This window comes from Protopterus annectens, chromosome 10.part0, assembly GCF_019279795.1.
Source record: "Protopterus annectens isolate FY-2018-M chromosome 10.part0, PAN1.0, whole genome shotgun sequence".
NCBI lineage: Eukaryota > Metazoa > Chordata > Ceratodontiformes > Protopteridae > Protopterus > Protopterus annectens.
Window position 1 is genome coordinate 369242629 of NC_056744.1, and position 16618 is coordinate 369259246.

Consider the following 16618-nt stretch of genomic DNA (forward strand, 5'->3'; position numbering starts at 1 on the left):
TGGTCACCCCCTCGTTGGTCAGGTCAGACCATAAGCTAATCACCCTTAACATTCACATCCCACCCCCAACCCCCAGTATGGAAACCTCCATAAAAAAACTTCTCCAAACCCAACTTCATGCTACTCAAGTCAGAAGTTACAAACTTCATGACACCCATGCAGACGGGAACTGAAAGTTCGACTGCTGAGTCCTACACTAAGGAACTGTATGGGCACATCCACTCATACATGAATCGTGCCATCCCCAAATAGAACCAAGATGTTCTCCTCCAAAAAAAGGAAGCCAATCTGGTGGTCCCCTGCCATAAACAAACTTTACAACAAAAGGAAGAAACTGTTGCAAAAAAGAGGAAAATCCCAGGATGCAAAAAACTCCCTTACCAGCCTCAGTAAGAAGCTGAGATCCCTCATAAAATCCTCCAAAGCTAGTTACGAAAATAAAATTGCCAAAGATAACCACAAGGCATTCTATAACTATGTCAAGAATCTAAATGGCAATGCTCAGATCTGCTCTGAGCTACAACAGAATGGCATTAAATATACTGATCCCAAGGATATTGCCAATATCCTGGCAGATCGATTCAGTGCCAACTTCACCCCCTCTCACCCCCTAAATGGCACATCTCAGTACCGGAAGATTGCCAAATTCCGGTAATAACAGCCACACAGGTAAAAAATGCACTCTCCAAAGCTAAGAATACAGCATCCATGGGACCAGATGACATCCCGGGTTGTGTACTACAAGAACTAAAAAATGAAATGGCACCTTACCTAAGTTTCATGTTTAATCATACCCTCACCTCAGGCTTCATGCCCACTGAGTGGCGCACAGCTACAGTTATCCCACTCTACAAGGGGGGATCCACCTTGGATCCCAGGAACTACCACCCCATCAGTCTGACGAGCTTGATCTGCAAGGCCATGGAACGTATTTTCATGGAACTTATAAACAAAGACATTGGCAACCTTAAAACACTGGACCCCACCCAGTTTGGGTTCGTGAAGGGCCAATCTTGTCTCCTGAACCTGATTGACTTCTTTGAATCAGTCTCCAGAGCCGTGGAAGAGGGTAAGACAGTCCACACAGCCTATCTGGATCTCGCCAAGGCCTTTGACACCATCCCCCACTCTGGAATCATAGATAAACTTACTAAGCTGGGCATTAATCCCTACGTCACTCAATGGGTTGCCAACTGGCTTACTGACAGAACCCACTCTGTAAAAGTAGCTGACTCCAAATCTAGCTCCAGACAAGTGGAGTACCTCAGGGATCAGTTATGGGACCTCTTTTGTTTGGCATCTACTTCTCTGAAGTACAGGTCAACACTAAGGGACTTTGGTTAACAAAGTTCGCAGATGACTGCAAACTGGGAGTCATTATTGAATCCCCAAATGATGTTGATACTCTACAAAAGGGCCTTACAGAAACAAATGCTTGGTGCCAGAGCCATGGGCTCAAGCTCAATGCCAAGAAATGTATAGTTATCCCCTTTGGGACAAAACATGTACCCATGAATTACCACATAGGTGGCAGTACACTAAACACCAAAAGTGTGATAAGAGACTTAGGGACACAGGTGGATGGTGGTCTCACCTTCAATAACCACATCGCCACAACAATCAGGAAATCCTTCTATATGGCACACCTCATCACTAAGGGCTTTTCATCCAGAAAAAAGGAGGTCATTGTCCAACTGTACTCATCCCTCATTAGACCCATTGTATAATACAACACCCCATTTGGTATGTACCTCTCAAGACATCTGCAACAACTGGAAAGGCCGCAGAACTATCTCACTAAAAGAATCACAGGCCTTAAGCAAATGCCCTATGCTGACCGCCTTAAAAAACTCCAGCTATACTCTGTCGCATATCGTCTACTCCGAGGGGTTCTCTGCTTAACATGCAAATATCAAACCCAGAGCTGTTGGACATGCTACACTTAAAGAAATCCCAATCCCTCAGAGCCACATGCTCCAGGGATCTAAACCTTGTCATCACAATAAACAAAACATGCTGGAGGGATAGGTTCCTGACACAGAGACTCCCCAGACTCTGGAATAGACTGCTCATACATGTCAAGCAGAGCGCCTCTTTGGCCCTCTTCAAAAGGAACCTTGATGATTGGATGGGAGAAAGGAAATTCACTCCAGGGATCACATCAGTTGCCCTGCTAGACAGGTGTCCAGGGAAGTAAATAGTGCGGGAAGAAATAGCCAGGGAATTGTTATGGCTAGGCTTGTATAGGCCCTAGGGCCGATAGACTAGTACCATCCTATGAACCTATGAGTTCTCCTATACCATCCCACAGCAAGCAAGTGCTGGATGTCATCCTGGAGGCAAGGAGGCCTAGTACTAGAAAATCCTATGCTGAAAAGTGGAAAAGATTCTGTTCCTGGAGCCAGACTCAGGGGATAGGCACAACAGTGCTCAGTTTACCGCATATTCTTCAGTACTTAAGAGATGCTTCACAAGAGCCTTTCCTTCTCTTCCATTAAAATTCATGCCTCAGCCATTTCAGCACATTATAATACTGTCACCCCTCTTCTCTCACCCCCTACTGAAACAATTCCTCAGAATGGCCAAAAATTTAAGACCACCCAGGAGAGCTCCTACTCCTGCCTGGGACCTTAACTTTGTATTGGAAAAGCTCACTCTACCTCCTTTTGAGCCAGCTGCAACTACAGAGTTGAAATTCCTTTCTTGGAAAACAGCCTTCCTTCTAGCCATCACTTAAGCAAGAAGGGTGTCTGAATTACAGGCCCTCATGGCAGTGGGGCCTTTCATCATCTTTCATGTGGACACGGTGTCCCTCAGGACCAATCTTTCCATTATGACCAAGGTGGTATCCAGTGTGGCCCTTAATCAGTCAGCTGCTAGTTGCCTTTGCTGCAGGGGCAGAGGGGAAGGGCATTTCAAAGCAAACCATTTCTAAGTGGATAAGCCATTGGATTCTTTTCTGCTATAAGCACCATGGAAAATCTACCTTACAGGGGATAAGACCCCATTCCACCAGGGCTGCATCTACTTCTACAGACTTTCTCAAAGGTGTTCCTACCAGGGATATCCTAGAAGCTGCTACCTGGAGTTCTGTACATACCTTCATCAAGCATTACCACTTGCCAGTTTTTTCTAACTCCAGAGCTGGTTTTGCCACTGCAGTCTTGCAGGGCCTAATAGCTGGTCCTAATGCTCAATAATTGCCTCCTCCCTTCCTTAGCTTTGGGAATCTACCCAAATGTAATGACTGCAACAGTGAAACACGAAGAATATAGTACAGTTGTGTACACTTACCATAAATGTAGATGTTAGAGTGTATTCACTGTTGCAGTCCTAGTTACCCTCTCTCCAGCCCCCTGACTTCTATTGGCTATACCTCTCTTCTTGTTTACTATACTTTCTGGTGTATTTGCTTTTTGTTGGAGGTGTAACCTTGTATATAATTGCTTCCCATTATGGGGGCACCTGACATCTGGGGCAAGAAAAACTGATGTAATGGCGTCAGCTGCATGCTTTATACCCCTGGCTACCCGACATCATGGAAGATGAGACAGCAACCGATGCAGGACCCAAGACTTTGATAATCAGGCCGACTGAGGGCTACCTGCAAGCAGATAACCCAAATGTAATGACTGCAACAGTGAATACACTCGAAGATCTACATTTATGGTAAGTGTACACAACTGTACTTTTTGTAGAGCTGTGTCTGACCTAAACCCCTATGATTGTCTGATTTCCAAAGTCCTTCCTTCCTCTATTTCATTCCCATTGACTGATGTATAAGCTATTTGTGTACTCTTCCCACCCATGGCTTTACATAGACCCATGATGCTGAGTGCCCACCTAGCAAACCAATATTGTTGTTGAGTAAACCTCCTTTACCACTTGCTGTCTGCTGCTCATTTTCCTGGAGCTCAGCAAAGCCTGTAGTCGTAATCTGCATTCCAGAAGTGTTTTACCTGTATTCAGTTCCATCCAGGTAAAGTTAATATTTATTTTATTTATTTTACATTTGTTAACCGGGCTGGTCTATCTGGATACATATCCGTTTTCAGTAGAGGCCCGAGGAGAAAAGCTCCAATACACAATAGAAGTACATATTTAAATTGCAAGATTCAAAGTATTGTTACAACAAGAGAATACAGCTTACATATGCAGGAATGAAAATTTACATAGATGTTATATAAGACTAAAGGACAGACAGGAAATTATACACAAAACAATAATAAGTACTTTGACTGCAAAATCGCACTTGTTACTTTCAGTGATCGCTTTTGTTTCCTGCATTTATGTGTGCATTTCACTGAATTTGTTTTGTAAAAAGAAAAAAAATTGTTCTTCCTCTCATTGTTACTGTCTTCAAATTACCTTCAGCAAGGGATTTCCAGGTAGTTGTTTAAGTGGTTATGTTTCCATTGCATTTGTAGGTCACTTCTACTGTGTTTTTATATCAAGCTCACTGAGTTTATTCATCTTCTGGCATAAGGTGTTTGCCAGGTCTATCTGAGTTGGGAAATACAGAGGATGACTCATAGTGTAGTCATTTTATTGGCCAGAGGACTCATTATTTAGTTTTCTGTTATTTTTCAGTGTTGCTATAAATTTTGCATGGATTAACAGTGCCCTGTAGAGTAGCAAATGCCTGTAAAGCAAATTTTCCCTGTAGAGTGATCTAATAGGTGACTCTATAGTCAGACACACTGACGTTCTGCTTACCAGGCTGAACAAGGAGAGGGTAACGATGAGCTGCCTATCGGGAGCTAGGATCCACCACATAACACACGCACTCAGGTCACTCCAAAGCAAGTACAAATATGACTCCGTTATTGTCCATGCCAGCGTGAATGACCTGAGACGTACCTCCCTGGACTACATGAAAAGAGACATAGAGGAGCTCTCTGATTATGTAGCCCAGGCTGGTATGACCCTGACCCTGAGCAGCATCTTGCCCTCACCAAGAATGATGCCACAATACAAAGACAAGATGATCAGCTTTAATAATTGGCTCAATTACTGATGTCATTCTAGGGGGATCCAATGTCTGTCTGCTTGGGATGACATGCTGGACAAGCCACGCTGCTTCGCAAGGGACGGCTTGCACCTGTCACCACTGGGCTTCCGGATATTAGCTAAGGCTCTTGCCACCCCCATAGTGCCTTTTTTAGGCAAGGCTCAAAAGACAAATGGAAAAAAATTAAGGGTAATGCTGCTCAACGCCAGAAGTCTAAATCTCAAGATGCAGGCTCTCGAAGCACTCCTCAGTATGGAGAACATCGATGTCTGTGCAGTAACTGAAACCTGGTTCAAGGCTCCTGAGAGCACCCCAGCGCTACCAGGCTATACCTCGTATCATGTTTTTCGGCCCCCAAACTCGGGCCAAACCAAAAAGGGAGGGGGAGTGTCCATATTCATCAAGGACACCCACACCTCCAGGTTAGTGGCAACACATGAAGCATCAGAGACCATCCAGGTGCAACTAACCGTAGGCAAAACTGCTATACAACTGGTAGCATGTTACAGACCACCCTCTCAATCTCAGGAACCCCATTCAGCCTTCCTGAAGACATTGGAGGATATGAATATCTCACCAAACACCATCATATTGGGAGACTTCAACTACCCTAACATAGACTGGGTGCATTATTCTAGCCCTAACACCCTAGCCGAAAGGTTCCTGGAATTCATAAATTCAAATTCAATGGAACAGCTAGTCACCTCTCCCACAAGGGGAGATAATATACTAGACCTGATCATCACAAACATTGGGACAATGTGCTTCACACCGGAAGTATACCCCTCACTAGTGAGATCTGACCACAAACTAATCACCCTGGATATACATATCCCACCTCCACCCCAAACACAAAAGACTACAGTGAAAAACTTCTCAAAAGCCGACTTTACACTTCTTAAGACTGAGATGGTATCCTTTAAGCCCACTGGGCCAGTGGAAACCACATCCCACAATGCTGAATCCTTCACAAATGCTTTCTACGGACATCATCAAGAATGCATGGATCATGAAATCCCAAATAAAACAAAGACCCTCTCCACCAAGGGCAAGCGTCCTGTCTGGTGGACCCCAGCCATAAACAAATTGTATAACAAAAGAAGGAAGCTACTGCACGACAGAGCAAAATCCCATAAAGAGAAGGCATCTCTGATCAGCACTAGCAGAAAGCTACGTTCTCTCATAAAAACATCCAAGGCCAACTTTGAGAGAAAAATCGCTATGGACACTAAAGATATCCACAAGGCCTTCTTCTGCTATGTTAGAAACCTGGGCGGAAACCCTCAGATATGCTCAGAGTTAGTTCACAATGACAAAAAATACACTGAACCCACAGATATTGCCAACATTCTGGCAGACAGGTTCAGTGCAAATTTCTCTCCTCCCTCACCCCCAAAAGAAGAAATACTTATCCCAGCTGAATGTAACCTCCCTGTCATCTCAGATGTCCAGGAGAGAACCGTCCTCAGCAAAGCTAAAACACAGCATCAATGGGACCTGACGGTATCCCGGGTTGCGTGCTACGTGAACTCCAAGAGGAGCTAAACCCGCACATAAAAATGCTATTTAACCTTAGCCTTACTACAGGATATGTACCTGAACACTGGCGTACAGCAACAGTGGTCCCACTCCACAAAGGAGGCACCTCTACAGACCCTGGTAACTACCACCCCATAAGCTTAACCAGCCTGGTCTGCAAAGCTATGGAAAGAATCATTATGGAACTCATAAACAGAGACATTGGAGACCTACAGACACTTGATCCCACCCTTGTAAAGGGCAGATCCTGCCTTTTGAACCTGGTTGACATTTTCGAAACAGTCACTAGAGCCATTGATGAGGGCAAAGCAGTCCATACAACCTATCTGGACTTGGCTAAAGCCTTCGACACAATACCCCACTCAGGCATCATAGACAAGCTCAACAGCTTAAATGTAAATCCATATGTCACAAGATGGGTTGCAAACTGGCTAAAGGATAGAACCCATAAAGTCAAAATCGCTGGAGCCATGTCAGACTCAAAGCCAGTCACAAGTGGTGTCCCACAGGGCTCTGTCATGGGACCCCTCTTGTTCGGCATTTATTTCTCAGATGTGAAAGCAAACATGGGAGGGTTGTGGCTGACAAAGTTCGCAGATGACTGCAAACTAGGCGCCATAGTCGATACACCAGCTGACACATACATCCTACAGAAAGGCCTCACTGAAACAGACAACTGGTGCTGGAGTCATGGCCTTAAACTAAATGCCAAAAAATGTATAGTCATCCCCTTTGGGAAAAACAAAGTACCCACAAATTATCACATAGACAGTAACCCACTGAGTATGGAAAAAGTAATCAGAGACCTGGGGACCCAAGTCGATAGTGACCTCTCATTTGACACCCACGTTGCCAAAGTGGTTAGAAAGACTTTCTACCTTGCCCACCTTATCATTAAGGGATTCACATCCAGATCAAAGGAGGTCATTGTACCCATATACTCCTCCCTTATCAGGCCCATGATTGAGTACAATGCCCCATTTGGTAGGTACCTCACCCGGCACTTGCAACAGCTAGAGAGACCCCAAAAGTACCTCACCAAGAGGATCAAGGGTCTCCAACATATGTCATATGCTGTCAGACTAAAGAAACTCCAGCTCTATTCAGTAGCATACCGCCTACTCAGAGGTGATCTGTGCCTGATGTACAAGGCCATGTCCAATCGGGAATTGATGGACATGTTCCACCTCAAAAAATCCAAATTCATCAGAACCACGAGAGCTAAAGATTTAAACCTCAGCACAAATATGAATAGGACATGCTGGAGGGACAGATTCATAACTCAGAGGCTTCCCATACTCTGGAACAGAATCCCAGTTCATGTTAGGCAGAGCCCCTCACTGACTCTCTTCAAGAGAAATCTTGACGCGTGGATGGGAGATCGTAGGTTTACCCCGGGGGTCATCTCTGTGTCACTACTAGACAGAGGCACAGTATTCTAAATCTATTCTGTACACTTTTGTACCATTACATGGGGTGGCGAAAGCCACATCACTATGGCTAGGCTTATAAATGCCCCAGGGCAGATAGCCTAGTACTAAACTATGAAACTATAACCTGTAAAGCAGCAATAAAATGCTTATACCTTGTGTACGAACAAGCTAAGAGCAGCTAATTGGGCCTCGAAAGGCAATACCTACAGATTTAGTAGAATTCAGTATTATGTAAACATTAAAGTTAGTAGAATTTAGTATTGTCTAGCTTAATCTGCCCCAATAAAGTACCCTTACTAGTCTGCACAAACAAAGCACCCTTAATAGTCTTCTAACCACAATACCCCACCCCCTTTTAGGTCACCAATCAAAGGACTGCACAGTATGGGTGTGCAATATTCTAACTTCTCTGCATCCAGCTTGGTGGATATGAGCATTTTAAGACAATGTAGCAGTTGTTTACTGACAACCACTTAACCATTATAGAATCAGACACAGTACATGAGGCGTAATTACACAAAGACACTGGAGGCTAAACTGCCACATACAAGTCCACATCAGGTTGTCGAAACAGCACACACAACACTCACTTCACTAGCACATAACAAATAAATAGACTAACGTAAGCTGTGACACTTGAAAGCAATCTTCCTAAACAACAATGATCACCTAGACCACCTACTGTGAAAGCTATGCCTGAGCAAGCCCAAAGGCACTCTTAAAAAATAACATCTACCAGCACACATACTGCTACTGTCAGTGGACCCCAAACACTAACCTCCTAAAGCAAGGAAACACACTGCCTAGGACTCTCTTCATCAGGGACTCCATTATACAAGGGTGTAGTTAGGCATACTCAGTGTACTGAAATGAATACATTTTCTTCAGATCATCTCTTGTAAATGTCAACACTCAAACAGCACAGAATGTTTAGAACTGTGTAAATGAATATTCACAGTGTATCGGTACACAAAAAGTTCCCATGCAAAGGGACTACACCTCTAAAACTAGCTTGTTGTGGAAATAAATTGTAACAGTTGAAAATAACCTGATGTTCTTCATGTTTCACTGTTGCAGTCATCACATTCGGGTTATCCCTGCCAGGGTAGCCCTTGGCGGGCCTGAATACCAGAGACTTAGTATTTCTGTGTCGATTGCTGTCGCTTGAGGACTGACATCAGGTCATTAGTAGTATAAAGTAAGGCAGCTGATGCCATTACATCAGTCTTTCTTGCCGTGGAGCCCGAAGCAGAAGCAGTTCGCACGAGTGCCGGTCGGCCACTACCTGAGTTTTCATCTACCGAATTGAAGTTGAAGTCTTCTAAAACTAAGTAGTCCGTTGGGGATCCTTTTTTCTTGTACTAACCGATGTCAGAAAAAGTTAATAATTGTCTTGCCTGTGGAAAGCAAATACCACTCCAAGACTTTCAATCTTACTGCATTGCTTGTTTAGGCCCAGACCACGACGTCCCCCGTGTTGCTTCTGTGCTTTGTTCAATGCCAGAACTATCTGTCATTGGGCTCTTATTGTAGCCAGATTTTTTTCACTTACAGTCCTCGAATTCTGATATGGCTTCGGTAAGCCGTCCAACAGCAGATTTTCCAAAAAAATGTAAAGATAAAAACAGAGACAGACCGCACAGGTCCAAACCTACAGATGAAACTTCCATTAAACTAGTTGTCAGTTCTCCAAACCTACAGATGAAACTTCCATTAAACTAGTTGTCAGTTCTCCGGTAGTCAGTGAGGCACTTTCGCAGCCCTTCATGCCTGCTTCTGTTGATTTGCAGACCGCTACCGAGACCCTTTTGGAGTCTGGTATGCCACAAACTCTTCTTCAACTAAGGATCCTGCGGTCATCTCTATCTTGGATGGGTCCAGAGCCGCAGAGCAGGCACCAGCTTCTGAGGAAGTCCTTCGCACTACTGAATCTCGACACAAACTGATGTCTTCTTTCGCGACTACCTTTCTTTCTAAAACTAACGAGTTTCTTAGGCCCAGGGTATGAACCTCACCCAAGAAACTGATGACCCACTCTCAGGCGCCTGCTACCTTGCCTCAGTCTCAAATGCTTAAATGGCTGAAGACCTTATCATGCTGATCAGGAAAAGCCAAGCTACCCCCTCCAAAAGGAAAAGAGATCTGTCCCCTGTAGTTTTGTCTGAACAAGAGTTAGATGAATCTGATGCATCTGAATATGAAGACATGCAACCCCTCTCCACTTATGAGGATTCTGATGTAGAGGATTCCATTCCTTCAGCCTCTCCCCCAGAGGAATTTTCCTTTGGGGAAACCCTGCATACTTTAAGGGAGCATTTCCAGTGGGAGAGTCAGGACTACCCTCAGTCTAAAAAGAGACTCAGGGAATTCCTGGATCTTCCACAACACAGACCCTTGGCCATTCCCCCAGTCCTGGATGTTGTGGAGGATGTTTTCCTCTAATCCAGCTTGACTCCTGACGTCCTTCCTCCTGCTCCCAGAAAACCAGACAGGCACTATAGAGTCCCTGACTCACACAAATATCTTTTTAAAAATCCTACAGCTGACCCTGAGGTCATTTCTCAAGGGGCAAACGGGATTAAAGCAACCTCTGTTAAGAATCCCAACCCCTCAGACAGGGATTCCCAAGCATTGGACAGATGGGGTAAAAATATATACACCTCAGCTACTCTTGCTATCAGGGTACTAAATTGTCAGTTCCATATGCTGAAATGTCAGCAACATACCTTGGAACTCCTTAAACAAAAAATGTCTTCCTTTCCTGCTTGGGCAGAATCTAAAGATTTACAAGAGTTAATGCATTCTGCAAGTCAAGTAACTAAACACACCGTGCACTGTGGTTTTAATGCCCTAGAAGCTTCTTGCAGGGCAGCAGTCACTGGGTCTGTCATTAGACGGCATGCAAGGCTTGAGGAACAGCCCCTGTCAGAACATGTTAAATCTAAATTGTTGGATGGCCCCTTGTACTAAGGCAGAAGAGGTCTTAAAAAAGATGGAAGAAAAAGCAAAATCTATGCAAACAGTTAAGGATTTCTAGCAGGCCCAGCCCCCTAGGCTCAGCAGGCATTGTCCCGCCAAACACTAGTCCTTTCCTGCTCCCAGTAAATGGTCCCAGCCTAGGCTCCATGGAAGCGGACCCCCCCCCCCCCCCAGACAGCAGCTCCAGGGAATCCAGAGATCTAAGCAGTGGACCACCTCCACTTCAAAACCAGGGAGTTCTAAGCCACCCCCTTATGGTAAGAACTCATAATGACTCCCCTCATCCACTCCCTCCCTCCCTCTGCCCACCTTCACTTACCCCTAGGAGGAAAACTCTCCTTTCACTCAAGCACCTGGGCCACCATTACCAAGGACCACTGTGTTCTGAACATTGTGCCTCAGGGATACAAATTTTCATTCCACACCCTTTCAACCCCAAAAGGGTTCCCAGATCTACCTCCAAATCAGTGGGCAGAGGCTCAAAAGCAAATCCTTTCCCTGCTCTCTATAAGGGCAGTAGAGCATGTTCCTGCAGAACAGATAGCCCAAGGTTTCTACTCCAGACTTTTTATGGTGCCCAGAAAAGAGGGCACCTGGTGCCCCATCCTCGATCTATCCATTCTAAACACCTTCCTGGTGATCCCAAAATTCAAAATGCTTACCTTCAACCAGCTGCTACCCATGCCCTCCAAGGCTAGCCACCCTAGATCTAAAAGAGGCCTACCTCCACATTCCTATCAGGGAATCATGTAGGAAATATCTCTGCTTCAGAGCAGGATCTCAACATTTTCAGTTCTCTGCGCTTCCGTTTGGCTTATCTACTGCTCCCAGAGTTTTCACAAAATGTCTGGCTCCGGCCATTGCCTTTTGCAGACAAAGAAATATTCAGATTTACCAATACTTAAGATGACTGCCTTATTCAGGCAAACAACCAGGAAAAGCTGCTCAAGCACCTGGCCTTTGTAAAGACCCTACTAACCTCTCTAGGGTACACCGTCAACAAAAAGAAATCCAAACAGGTGCCCACCCAAAGGATAATCTTCCTGGGAGTAAGTCTGGACACAGCATCCCAGATGGCATGCCTTACTCCAGAGAAACAAATTTTCCTGACAGCCTACTTCTGTCAACTAACCACCAGACCCCAGTTGTCTGCAAGGAAGATCCTGCAAGCTCTGGGGTTCATGGCATCTTGCATACTACTCATTCAATATGCCAGACTGCATATGAGGAAATGTATTTATTTATTTTATTGCATTTGTTTACCGGGAAAGTCCACAGGGCCTAAGAGAGCCCATTTTCAGTGGTGGCCCGGGGAGAAAAGCTCCAACGAGATACAGAAAAAAATATAAACATTAATTAGTACAGAAGTAGAAACAGTGTTACAAATAGTAAATATAGTAACATATACAGAATATATACATAAAAGCAGGAATCTAGTTTGTTTGATTACAGTAATATATACAGAAAATATACATTAAAGCAGAATTCACTGAATTTAATCAGAGTGGTATAAGAGCCTTTGGTGTCAACACTCTCAAGACCTGGAAACTCAGAAAATATTTTCTTTGGTGGGCAACAGCATGCTCCCACAACAAGGGGATGCCTTTCTCCCCACCCCCCACTGTCCAGACCCTCACCACAGATGCATCAGACTACGCTTGTGGTGCACACTTGGATGGCAGGTGCATACAGGGCCAATGGAGCCCACTGCACATTAGTCAAAAAGAGATGATGGCTATGCAGCACACCTTGATAGCTTTCAAGCCTCTTTTCTCTCCAGGGGCTCTCCTGATCAAAACAGACAACACCACTGTGATGCGGTACATCAACACACAGGGAGGGACTCACTCCTACCCTCTATGCAGGCTGGCCATGACCCTTTGGCACACAGTCTCTGCCATGCACCTGCACCTGTTAGCACAATTCCTACTAGGCTTTCTCAACTCTCTGGCAGACCAATTAAGCAGAAACCTTGTGGACCCACATGAGTGGCATCTCAACAGAAGTACCTTCACCCTAATAACGCAAAAATGGGGAACCCCGAAGGTCGACCTCTTTGCCTCCCACTCCAACCATCAGCTCAGCAAATTCTTCACCAAGAAGCATCACTGCATGGCTTGGAAAGTGGATGCCCTGCCCCCCCCCCGGGTCAGTCTACCAGTCTGTGCCTTTGTCCTCCCCCTGGGTCAGTCTATCGGTCTGTGCCTTTGTCCTCCCCCTGGGTCAGTCTATCAGTCTGTGCCTTTGTCCTTCCCCTGGGTCAGTCTATCGGTCTGTGCCTTTGTCCTTCCTCTGGGTCAGTCTATCGGTCTGTGCCTTTGTCCTTCCCGGGTCAGTCTATCGGTCTATGCCTTTGCCCTTCCCCTGGGTCAGTCTATCGGTCTGTGCCTTTGTCCTTCCCCTGGGTCAGTCTATCGGTCTGTGCCTTTCTCCTTCCCTGGGTCAGTCTATCGGTCTATGCCTTTCCTCCCCCTACCTCTCATCCCCAGGGTACTGCCAAGGACCATTCTTATAGCTCCAGACTGGCACCAGCAATACTGGTACCCCTTACTGCACAGCCTGTCCCCACTACCTCCCTGGCATCTTCCTCAGATTCCAAACCTCCTGACCCAGAGGGAAGGGGAATTCATGCATCCCCAATTGCAGACACTCAGTTTGGCAGCTTGGCTTATTCCCTAACCCCAAACCAATCTGCCAACCTCAGTAAACAGGTTCTGGATGTTATCTGTGAGGGCAGACATCCTAGCACCAGAAAGTCTTATGCTGACAAATGGAAAAGGTTCTGCACCTGGATCCAGGCTAAGAGAGCCAGTACGGCACACCCCTCCCTCCCTCTCATCCTGGATTACTTAGCTGACCTACTACACAGTGGCCTGCCTTTCTCCGCTATAAAAATTCATGTCTCTGCTATCCCTGCTCATTTCTCCACTGAGCAGCCCCTTTTCTCACATCCTTTGATCAAGCAGTTCCTAAGATGGGCTAGCAACTTGAGGCCACCCAGAAGGGCACCAACACCAGCTTAGGACCTTAACTTTGTATTGGAAAAGCTCACCCTGCCCCCTTTTGAGCCAGCTTCCTCTGCAGAGCTAAAATTTCTCTCCTGGAAGACAACATTCCTTCTGGCCATCACTTCAGCCAGAAGAGTCACCGAGCTGCAAGCACTCATGGCTGTGGAACCCTTCATCATCTTCCATGCAGACAGGGTATCCCTCAGAACTAACCTGTCCTTCATGCTCAAGGTGGTGTGCAGTGTGGCTCTCAACCAATCCATTCATTTGCCCACCCTTTTTCCTAATCCCCAGAATAAGGGGGTGGGGGATTCTCTAGATGTGCACAGACAGCTCCGATTCTATCTAGACAGGACTAAATCCTTCAAAAAGTCTGATCAATTGCTGGTTAGCTTTGCTACAGGGGCAAAAGGCAAAGCCATCTCCAAACAAACCATTTTCAAATGGAAAACACACTGCATCTATTTCTGCTACAAAGAGCATGGAAAGCCTCCCTCCAAGGGGGTCAGGACACACTCCACTGCTGCAGCTTTCCTCAGAGGAGTCCCCACCAGGGACATCCTGGCGGCTGCCACCTGGACATCCGTTCACACTTTTACCAAGCATTAACATGCCTCTCTTCTCCAAATCCAGGGCAGGGTTTGCCTCTGCAGTCTTGCAGGGCATCCTAGCCAGCCCCTAGTTTCCTTGACTGCCTCCTCACATTTCCTCAGCTTTGGGAATCACCCCAAATGTGATGACTGCAACAGTGAAACATGAACATAGTACAGTTGTGTACACTTACCATAAATGTAGATGTTAGAGTGTATTCAGTGTTGCAGTCCTGGTTTCCCTCCCTCCAGCCCCCTTTCTACACTTTTTCTCCTTTTATTTCCATTCTTCCTTGTTGTTCTCCTTTCCCTACAAGGGACATATTGTTATTTACCACTGGTGGGGTTCTTCCACCAGAACCTGGCCTCCTACTTGAGGGCTCCTGACAGGTTAGGTTAAGAAAAACTGATGTGATGGCATCAGCTGCCTTACCTTATACCACTGATGACCTGAAGTCAGTTCTCAAGCTACAGTAACCGACGCAGAAATACTAAGTCTCTGGTATTTGGGCCGGCCAAGGGCTACCCTGGCAGGGATAACCCAAATGTGATGACTGCAACAGTGAATACACTCAAACATCTACATTTATGGTAAGTGTACACAACTGTAATTTTCTTCCTATGTATCTAGGGGTATCATTTTGAAGGCTGAGTACATTTTTAAACTGACAAGTGGATAGTGGGGGCAGCAACTTTAGGTTTGGGTACAAAATGTAAATCTCTGGTTACTCCCCTGCCATTGTAAGATGTACCAATACCCCTCTATTCAGGATGAAGACGGAAGAAGATAACTGTTAGTTGTTTATCTGGAGCCAGGATCTACCAAATCATGCATGTACTCAAGTCATTATGCCATGTTTTCATTACAGTCCTCCTAGGTATAAATGACCTAAGATGTACCTCCCTGAACTACATGAAGAGAGACATTATGGAGCTTTCAGACTGCATGTCTTAGGCTGGTATGAGCCTGGCACTGAGCAATATATTAACATCACTGAGGATGATACAATGTATCACTGAGGATGATGTCACAATATGAGCAAAAAGTGATTGATTTTAACAACTAGCTGCCTTTCTGGTTTCATTCTAATGGGATCCAATATTTGTCACCTTGGGAGGACATGATCAACAGACCACATTGCTTTACCAAGGATGGTCTGCACCTTTCCCCTAAAGGCTTTTGAATACTGGCTAAATATTTTTCCACTCCCATAGTGCCATTTTAGGCAATGCCAAATTGATAAACCTGACATAGCAAAATCAACTCAGTGGAACCTCTGCTACACTCTCTCCAAGCCGTCACCCTCAAGAATATAGACATCTGCACAGTCACTGAGGCATGGTTTAAAGCAGCAGAGTACCCTGGTGCATACCTCTCAACCTCTTAGAGCACGAAATCTGGACAAAGCCCCAAATAATGGGGGGGGCATAGGCCAAAAAATGGGACACTTTTTAAGTATTGCTCTAACAAACTTAGAAAGTTTATAGGATTACAGGTTTTGCATTAGGATGGATTTTCTAAAGAATGTGAAGTCTGAAAATGAAATGTCTGTCATTATTTTCTGACTTGAGTCCTCAATGATTTGCTGGTGATTTGTCAGAAAAACTACAGTTTTATGAGAAACGGACCAAAAAATATGAGTCAAAAGTCTGGACATTCTGCGAAAATCTGGACAGTTGAGAGCTATGCATGGCAGTGCAGGGTTTCAGTGCCTTCCACACTTTGATCCGTGGCTGCACAGACAAGGGCTAAAGGTAGAGGTGTCTAAATATACCTCCGTAACAATCATACCTCTAGTGTGGTCAAGCAGGATGACATGCTGGAGTTCCTCCAAGTGCAGGTCATCAAAGACAAAATCCCATACCATAGCCTAGCCGGCTATAGGTCACCCTCCATGTCCCAAGAAGCTCACAATGCATATTTGAACCTACTAGAGACATTTGCCATCCAACCTTGCACCCTACTCATGGGAGACTTTAACTGCCCCTCTGTAGATTGGGAATCCTACATGGCATCAAATCTTCAGGCCCCGAGATACCTAGACTTTGTAAATACAA

At 45.3% G+C, this 16618-nt stretch overlaps 1 protein-coding gene across 7 annotated transcripts in view; it reads left to right on the forward strand.

The window, feature by feature from the left end:
* The window catches only part of LOC122813133 (phosphodiesterase 4D interacting protein), a 1898306-nt gene that overhangs the window by 1488039 nt on the left and 393649 nt on the right, over positions 1-16618 (forward strand). The gene's annotated exons all lie outside the window — the stretch shown is intronic.